We start from the raw sequence: 9,668 nt of genomic DNA on the forward strand, positions 1-9,668 counted from the left end.
CTTGCCCTGAGAGTTCCGATCTCTCTGGTGGGTTAACCTGTAAAAGTTCTGATGCTATATAATTTCTTTATAAGCTGCTTAGATTCCAGTCTGTTAGAATGAAATTGACAAGCAAGAAATCAGCAAGTGTTGGGTGAGCTTCCACTAGGAATCAAGCACTTCCTGAAGCCACCGAGAACACAAATGGGCGGAAGACCTGCTCTGGCGCCCCCAGCCCCTCAGACAAGCCTGGAGTCCTGGACAAGAGAGAGTAAGAGAGAGCCACAGGAACTCCGAGAAGGAAAGGTCAGGACTTCCGTTATGGGTCTACTGATTGCCCTCTGGACACAGGCTAGAAGGCATGGCACTGAAACCCTTTCCAGTGGCGCTCGCCGTCTGCAAAGACTTTTGGAAAAGCCCTTGTTTCTGCTTCTAGACACAAATCTGCCTGCATCTGAAGCCTCCTCCTCCAACAGCTGACCACACAGAAGGCCAGCCCTCACACCTGCAACTGAGCTTCCACTGCCTCTCTGCACTCCCTCTCTACCTCCACACTTTGATTTATTCTCCAGACCTCTCCCCTGGCTTTTGCCCCCTGCACAGACGCTGTTCTTGACAGGTCCCCAGTGACCTTCTGGGCATGACCTGCAGACATCTTCAGCAACGCTCTCCTTTGGGATGCCCCCCTCTCCTGACTTCCCCTCCTCCATTCCCTAGCTCCCCTTCCTCTGGCAGCTCTCTAGATGACAAGGTGCTCCAGAGCTCGGTCCTACACCCCCTTCTCTCTCTCTCCTTTCTCCCTGGGTCATGTCACCCACTCAAGGCTTTTACAACCACTGACTCTCTGGGGTCTCCCAAATTAGCCTCTTCCTCCCTGGCCTCTCTCTCAGCCTCCACATTCATGCGTGCCCTCTGCACATGCGCAGGCAATTCCGTGGGAAGCCCAGGGGCTGGGATGACCCCTCAGAAGGGTTCCAGTCTGGAGATTCAGTGCGACGGCTCACCTCTGCTCTGCATGGCATCATGTGGGGTGGCTCCGAGGACAAGTAGAGCCTGGGACTCCCGGAAGACTCAGGCACTTGCAAATTTGGCAGCTGATGCCAGCCTTAAGAGCTTCAGCTAGGACTGCTGACCAGAACACCTATAAGCGGCCTTGCCAAAGGGCTGCTTAGCAACCCTGAAGTATGATGGCAGAGTCTCAGTGGCAAACATCCTGAGCAATGGGGACGCTCATGAGGACTATGTCCCCTCATATGACAACTCAAAAGTTACACAACCTCACTTCCACCATCCTCACAAAGGCCCACTAACTTCAAGGGAAGGTGCAAAGGGTCCACCTCTTGCTCAGAGAATGGAAAGGTTCTGGACGAGTGCATAAGATGGGAAAGATTGTTGTGGCCATTTGAGGGAAGAGTCACACACACACACACCCCTCTGCCGGGGTCCAGCCCCGGTGGATCCAGGGAATTCGAAGTGGAGACGGCGTCGGCAAGGATCAGGAAACAACTGCTTAATTAAACGTTAATTAAGGATATAAAGAGTGATTAAGTAAGGATAGCTCAGTAAGGAAATTCAGTGGAGAAAAGAGGCTGAATAATTCAGCCAGAAGGTGAGAGAAAGAATGACATGGGGAGACCAAGCTTTGGTGAACAAGGCCCGCACTTTATTTTCCAAAGTAGTTTTTATACCTTAAGTTATGCATAGAGGATAATGGGGGAAGGGGTAGAGTCATGCAGTAAGCCAGGCTTTCTTCCTGCAAACTTATCATATGCAAAAGTTTAGGTGATTTGCATCATCTTCTGGCCCAGAGGCTTGTTAACATTTTAAGACCCTTTCTTCAGAAAACTTATTTTTCTCTAAAGGTGATTAGTCAGGCGCCACCCTCCAAAAGCATTAGATAAATTTGCATTCCTACAGGGCAAAGGTGTGGTGGGCTATAACAAGAAAAAGAATTAAGGGTCCAACGTTACAAACATTAAAGCTACTACTTACACCAATTATATTAATCAATACACTGCCAGGGACACAGCAGGTAAGGGATATGGAAACTTAGCAGCAAACATTGGCCCAACAAGTGAAAATCCCTTCACCAATACAATTTCTAATCAATCTTTTAACTGCTCAAAGGAATCTGTATTTAGACAGTTTAGAACATCTCATGCCTCTCACAGTTGGGAGGCTCTGAACAATCACATGTGGCCGGAAAAACCTATTCAGGAAGGCTAGAGGACTTCCAAAGGAGTTTGTAGGTTGAAACACTGTCACACCCAGGAATTATTAACTGGAGTTAACTCTTTTTTCAGAGAGAGGTAGTGGGGGACAGCCCCCCGTAAAGTCAGAGGTGTAGGTGAGAGCACAAAGCAGAATGTAGGCAGACTCTGGTTTTGGGGGTAGATGCTCGAGAATTTCCAGGGGGACTCCTGAGGCTTGATCCCGCCTTTGCGTATGCTGAGCCTCCTTCCTCATGACCTTTGCCACGGGCGGAGCTCCTCACGCGGCTCCCAGCACCCCTCCTTATGCAAAATGCATTCACCCTTCTGCCACCCTACCCCCAAAGCCTCATCTTACTTCAGCATCATGTTCAGGCTCCCAGTCCAGGATGGCCTCATCCAAGTTAACTGCAGGTGCAGACCCACCATGGATCCTCAGGTATAGCTTCTGAAGCAGTTTCTCTCTCAACTGTAAGAGTACTGAACTCAAAAGAGAGATTATCTCTACCCAGTTCTCAACACCCTAGAGAAAATGGTGGGATGGCCTGGGAGCACCACTCTAGATACTCCCTATTTAAAATGGACGGGAAGGGGAAGCACGCTGCAGCCACTGTCCAGCTCAGCTCTGAAATGTGGCCTGGCTCATGTGGCCAGTCCCATTACGCTCAGCCCTGCTGCCGGGGACTGATTCTCCCTGGGCTGCCTCCAGCCCCAAAGAGGCTCGCTGCTTGTTGTAATCCACTCTGAATGGAAAGGGAAGCAAGTTTCCGTCAAGCGCCCTTTTCCTTGGAGAGGATGTCCTGACATGCCCCAGACCACTGGACTCCTGAAAACTTCACTGATGTAATATCTGCTTGATTCTCCCTGGGGCTTATCTCATACTCTCTAGAGGGCAGATGCTGTACTAGGGCCTCTTCTTCTTTACCTGGTCTGATTAACTTAATGTCATGGGCACAGTGGGTCCGTGTGGATTCTGTGGAAGATGTGTACAGTCCAGGCCTTTCGGGGCTACGCTGTATCAGAGTGTGGGAGAGTTAACATAGCCCCAGGAAAGACTGAGCATAAGTGGGTACTGGTGTCTCACACATGAACGTGAACTGGGTCTCCTTTCTAAAAGGATGGAAAAGAATGTGATCCCCAGCTCAACAGCCGTACGTCTTGTGTCTGAACCTTGTTAATCCGTACAGCAGTGAGTTAGGGGCTCGTTCTTGGTTTCGACTGTGGTGGTTCATTGTCATGTGACAGGACCCAACCCCAGACTGACTTACTGGGGGATATGACGGGGTCTTTAAGTGTTTCACTAAAATATTCCTGTCTCACCAGGTCACAATATTGTCGTTGACTTCCTGTCTTGCCTGGGGAGAGGGAGGCATTTCACAGTATAACCTGTCCTCCCATAACAGTTCTCTCTCCCACAGGCCAAGGACCAGGTTTCATCCTTTCCAGCTGTAGATTCAGGGACAGGAAATGATCACTGGGTGACCTCAAGGGCCCACTGGGCCCACTGTGAACCAAACTCAAACCAGGACTCCATTTATTGCATGAACCCCATCCCCCCTCACTCTAAAAGGAGGACCAGGAGAAGAGTCTGGGCCCCAGCAGCAACGTCAACTTGGATCCCGTGTGCAGCAGGTAAATTAACGATTAATCATTCTCAGCATCTTTGTGATCTTTCTCCAGCACATCCATTATGCTCAGCAACAGTCACTGAATTTCTTTGCCTTACAATTTCTATTTCCCTGTTTCTCTCAGATGACCAAGATGTTGCATCGCCAGTCAATGTTTTAATCATGACCCTTCTCAGATGCCAAGGGCATGGCATCCTTATAGCTGGCAGGTGATGAAGCTCTAAAATCCCATAGGATTTTAAATTCCTGGGATTTCTGGTTCCTGGAACTAACTGTCTTAGTTTGGGTTCTGGGAACTGAGATGTGTGGAGATGTGTGGGCAGAATATTCATGGCAGGTGCCCCTGGGCACATGATGGACTGAGAGAAGCTGGGCTGGGCACAGGGAGATGAAGAACTCTACTGTGATCATAACAGGGGCTCAGCTGGTCCCACGAGGAGCCTTGAAGTTGACGGTCCTCCACAGCTGAAGTAAGGCCTTTGTTTTGTTTTTTCATTTTAATTTTTTATTGTGAATATCAAGAAAGATAAAAATAGTGTTACTGCACAAAAGTCAGTTCCCCTACGTTAAGGGTGAGGCCAGGATGGGCTCAGCTGCGAGTCTGCTGATGCTGCTGGAAGCTGGGGGTAAGCAGTCTGTAAGGGGCGTCCGTGGCACACCGCAGTGCCCACTGAAGGCCTCAGACCTGGACGCTGCAGTCTCCTTCCTCTCAAGCGGCCTTCTTACTCTGGAGGCTTCCCCATCTTGGTGTCAGACCCTGCCTATTAGTACCTCAGGGTCATCCTTGTCTCCTCATGTTTGCTTCCATCCCCAGTTAACACAACCACAAACACCATTTGTTCTGCCTCCAGGTTAAGTCTCTGATCTGTCTGCTGCCTCCTGTCTCGCTGCCACCACTGTGCATGTCACAGACCTCACCCCGGGACCCCACCAAAGCTTCCTGACGACCTCCCTCCCGCCTGACTCCAGTACATTCTCACACCCTCATCAGAGTAAGACTTCAGAAACATAAGTCCTGGCCTTCCCCACTGAAAACCCTTCACTAGCTACTCAGCCCTGGAATTTTTGCATTTCAAGCCCAGTGTGATCGGGGCCCCTGCTGTCCTCCTCTCCCACCTGCATCCACATACACACACCAGCCCACAGTCCCCTTTCTGTTGGGCTCCTCTACCCTCGACACCACCCCTGGGCCTTTGCAGGTGTCTTTCCCTCCCTTTGCAACGTCCCCGCCTGCCCCCAGATATTCCCATGGCTGGTCATTGTCATCCTTTGTGTCACAGCTGAAATATCATTCAGCAGACAGCTGGTCCCGGCATTCTATCTCAGGTGGGCTCCCTAGCCCAAGAGCCATCTTCCTTCCCTCCTCGATACTTGTCCTAACCTATCACTATTTTGTAAACGTTTAAACTTACGTCATGCCTGTTTTCCCATCTAGAAAGTGAATTTCATCAGGCCAGAGAACAGGTCGTCTTGTGTATGGCTGGACCCCTGGTTCCCAGCCCAGGCATGCCCCGAGTGAGCATGCTTATTCTCTGTTGGTTATAACTTGTTTCTTTTCAGATCCGTTCAGGACTGTACCAGAAGATGTTTATACTGGACAAGAAAAGTGCACTCTGAATTCAATGAGTCTTTTGCATGTGGCTTAAATGATACAAATATTTGGACAACTAGCTGTAAGTCATGAGAACAAGATGTTGGCTGTTTTTCAAACTCTCCCCCTTGTCAACCACCCCTTGCCAACAGAGACAGGTGTTTTCAGGTGGTTTCCATGGTGATCTGGAAGCTGTTTTCTTTCGTTTTCATCTTTCAAAGAGGAGAGTGACAGACTCAGGAGGAAGAGAAAGTCCCTGGTTTGCTGAGGATTTTGTAAAGCTCATTGTGGTGCCACCATCTGGTGTTTCTGGAATAAAAGTTTCACACAACAAGGTTTGTGGACTCAGCCAGGACAATCCCCATACCTGGCCGGGTTCTTGTGTGACAGGAGTGCTCCCTGTGGGGCTCTGTGAGCAGGACCACTCTTATCACGTGCCCCCCACCCCCCGCCCCATACACTATGGCACTGGCATTCCCTTGGCTCTGAAGCCTTCTCAAAAATAACCGCTTTCAGATCCCAAGCAGCTTCAGCATTACAGGGTATAACATTCAAAAATGACCAAGAGATTAGAAAGTTTCCTCCTGGAATTTCTTAGAACACTGAGATTTCCCTTGGAAAAGACTAGATACTCAGGTCTGAGGAACCCATACCACGCTAAGAAAAATGTAAATGACCCAGTGAATCAAAGGGTCCCTTGGCAGATAGACCCCAGGCGAGCCAAGGAAAAACCCCTTTCTGATAGAGCAATGAGAAGGCCCAGCACACTAGCAGGGCTGCCTGGGGACCTGCCCAGTACTGCAGCCCAGTACACAGAGCGCATGCGCAGACATGGCAGTCGGCTTAAGTGAGGCTTGGGGGAAACGGGAGCGTCCCTCCAGCTTCCAGCAGGCTCCTTCCTGCTTCTTCCATGATCTGTTTCTCCTTCCCTCTCTCTCTCTTAATCATGCTGTCCACCTTGTTATCTCACTTTCTGTCTCCTTCTTAGGCTGGCATTTATTCATTTATTCTCCCTATATCCATCTCTCCTTTTCTCTTCCCTTTCCACTGCCTGAATTTTCCCCACTCTTTCCAATTTCAAATGACTTTCTACTTTTGACTCTGTGTCCCTGTAAGAACTTCCATCAAGGGCCCAAGGAATGATAAACTTCTCTAGGGACTGAATTTTCACAGAGCCTTTAGACGACCAAATACCCTTTAAAATTTCACTCTCAAACCACTTATCCAGGATCCTTGCAAAGTAACTGCTCTTTAGAAGTTTTAGAGGTCTCTGGGGTCTCATTTCTAACTTAACTCTATATGTGCCAATCACACCTTCAGCAATCCTTTGGCTAAAGATATATCTCCAGCTATTGGTTTTCTCACCACGGAGGTTAGGTTTAAGGCATCAGTTGATAGTTATAAAACAGCATTTCTGGAAGTTCTGTCCAAAGATTGCTATGTATTAACACATCATTAAAAGAATATATTGCAAAGTCAACATATGATTATAATTGTTGACCTATCAAATACTGAAAGATTTGGAAACCTCACTGGAAGCCAAATGCCATTTTATTAAATTGGGATACAGTAAAGGGAACTCTGTATGGAACAACTGATTTGTTAAAGATTGAAAAAGGAGTACATCCGGGCTGTCTGTTGTCACCCTGTTTGTTTAACCTATATGCTGAGCACGTCATATTAAAAAGCAGAGACATTACTTTGCCGACAAAGGTCTGTCTAGTCAAAGCTATGGTTTTTCCAGTAGTCATGTATGTATGTGAAAGTTGGACCATAAAGAAAGCTGAGCACTGAAGAATTGATGCTTCTGAACTGTAGTGTTGGAGAAGACTCTTGAGAGTCCCTTGGACTGCAAGGAGATCCAACCAGTCCATCCTAAAGGAAATCAGTCCTGAATATTCATTGGAAGGACTGATGCTGAAGCTGAAGCTCCAATACCTTGGCCACCTGATGTGAAGAGCTGACTCATTGGAAAAGACCCTGATGCTGGGAAAGATTGAAGGCAGGAGGAGAAGGGGATGACAGAGGATGAGATGGTTAGATGGCATCACTGACTCAATGGACATGAGTTTGAGCAAGTTCCGGGAGTTGGTCATAGATAGGGAAGCCTGGCATGCTGCAGTCCATGGGGTCACAAAGAGTTGGACAGAACTGAGGGACTGAACTGAACTGAGCACATCATGAGAAATGGCAGGCTGGATGAGTTACAAACTGGAATCAAGATGGGTGGGAGAAACAAACAACCTCAGATAGGCAGATGATACCGCTATAATGGCAGAAAGCAAAGAGGAACTAAAGGGCCTCTTAATGAGGGTGAAGGAGGAGAGTGAAAGAGCCAGCTTAAGACTAAATATTTATAAAAAAACTAAGATCATGCCATCTGGCCCCATTACTTCATGCAAACAGAAGGGGAAAAAGTAGAAGTAGTGACAGATTTTCTCTTTTTGGGCTCTAAAAGCACTATGGATGGTGACTGCAGCCTGGAAATCAGAAAATGTTTGCTTCTTTCCTGGAAAGCTATGACAAACCTAGACAGTGTGTTGAAGAGCAGAGACATTACTCTGCTGACAAAGGTCCGTATAATCAAAGCTATGGTCTTCCCAGTGGTCACATATCATTGTGAGAGCTGAACTATAAAGAAGGCAGAACACCAAAGAATTGATGCCTTCAAGCTATGGTGCTGGAGAAGACTCCTGAAAACCCCTTGGGCAGCAAGGAGATTGAATCATTCTTAATGGAAATCAACCCTGAAAACTCATTGGGAGGACTGAAGCTGAAGCTCCAGTATTTTGGTCACCTGATGCAAACACCCAACTCATTGGAAAAGTCCCTAATGCTGGAAAAGATTGAGGGCAGAAGGAGAAGAGGGCATCAGAGGATGAGATGGCTGGATGGCATCACCAATGCAATGGACATTAACTTGAGCAAGCTTCGGGAGATGGTGAGGGACAGGGAGGCCTGGCATGCTGCAGTCCACGAGGTCGCAAAGAGTCAGACATGACTGGGTGACTGAAAAACAACAACAAACAGAAGGGAGCCTGTTGTAAGTGTTGGAACAGGGTTGATTTGATGTGTTAATGGTTTTTGCCAGTATGGCTTTTTACAAAATAAGCATGTAATATATCCATGCATATTATGATATATTCTGCTTTTATTCTATATATACCTAGTGGACAAACACACACGTATAATGCATGCATGTGAAGTGTGACCACAGGGTAACTGGGGGCAGTCTACTGTGGCCTCTACACTGGCCTGAGAGCGATTCAATCAGCAGCATCGCTGCATCCATGCTGCTCAGTCAGGACAGAGGCTCCAAAGGCTGCTGCAACACCCATCTGAATGTAAGTGCTGATATATAAAATGTATATCATGATTCATATGTTAAACCATCATTTTACAACATAAGCCACTAAATTTTTATTGAGCAGTGCAGTCCAGGCAGGGTGAAGGGAGAGATGAATGATGCACAGTCCCCTGTCCTCAGAGAATCACAACAATATGAAGCTGTACCTTCTTTTGGCAAACAGTAGCTCTGCCCAAATGTGGAAAAATACTTAAGTCGGTTCAAAGGTAATAGGGCCATTGGCTCTGAATTCAGGATAAACAAACTTCGGCCCAAGAAGAAATCAGATCCGCTATCTTTCAGTTGGGTCCAACTCAGCAAAGCCAAGTTCTCAAAACTGGTGTGCCTCCCTCATAAACACTCTCAAGTGCATTCTGTGCTTCTGACATCTCAAAAGCCACTTCATGATGACATCATCTGGGCTTTCCCAGTGTGTTGAAGGGTCATACCACATTGAAGAGTCCTGGGTGGTTTTATCTGTGCAGACCAAGCTCCTTGGCTGTGATGGGTGGATATCTGTCTGCACACAGCCAGTTGAAGATATAAGCTGGACCTTTACACAGCTATTTGGGGACTCTCAAACAGATAAATCAAAGAGTAACATACGTTTTAAAGAAATGGTAAGTCATGTGGCAAAATCAAATAGAAAAGGAAAAAACAACAAGAAAACTCAGAACTGATAAGCAAAGTCAAAAATGAAAATGAAAAATTCAAGACACTGGATAAACTCTGGAGATAAAGGAATCAAACAGGATTTATTAGTGGAAGGTAGGATTGAAGAATTTTAGCCCAGAGGTAGTATAGAGAAGCAAAGGCCTTTTTAAATGAAATTTTTGAAAGTTAAGAAAGAGAAATATACCTTGAAAGGTGTCCATTTTTTGTCTAACAGGGGCTCCAGAGTCAAGAACAGAAGA

Source organism: Bos taurus, chromosome 21 (assembly GCF_002263795.3).
Source record: "Bos taurus isolate L1 Dominette 01449 registration number 42190680 breed Hereford chromosome 21, ARS-UCD2.0, whole genome shotgun sequence".
NCBI lineage: Eukaryota > Metazoa > Chordata > Mammalia > Artiodactyla > Bovidae > Bos > Bos taurus.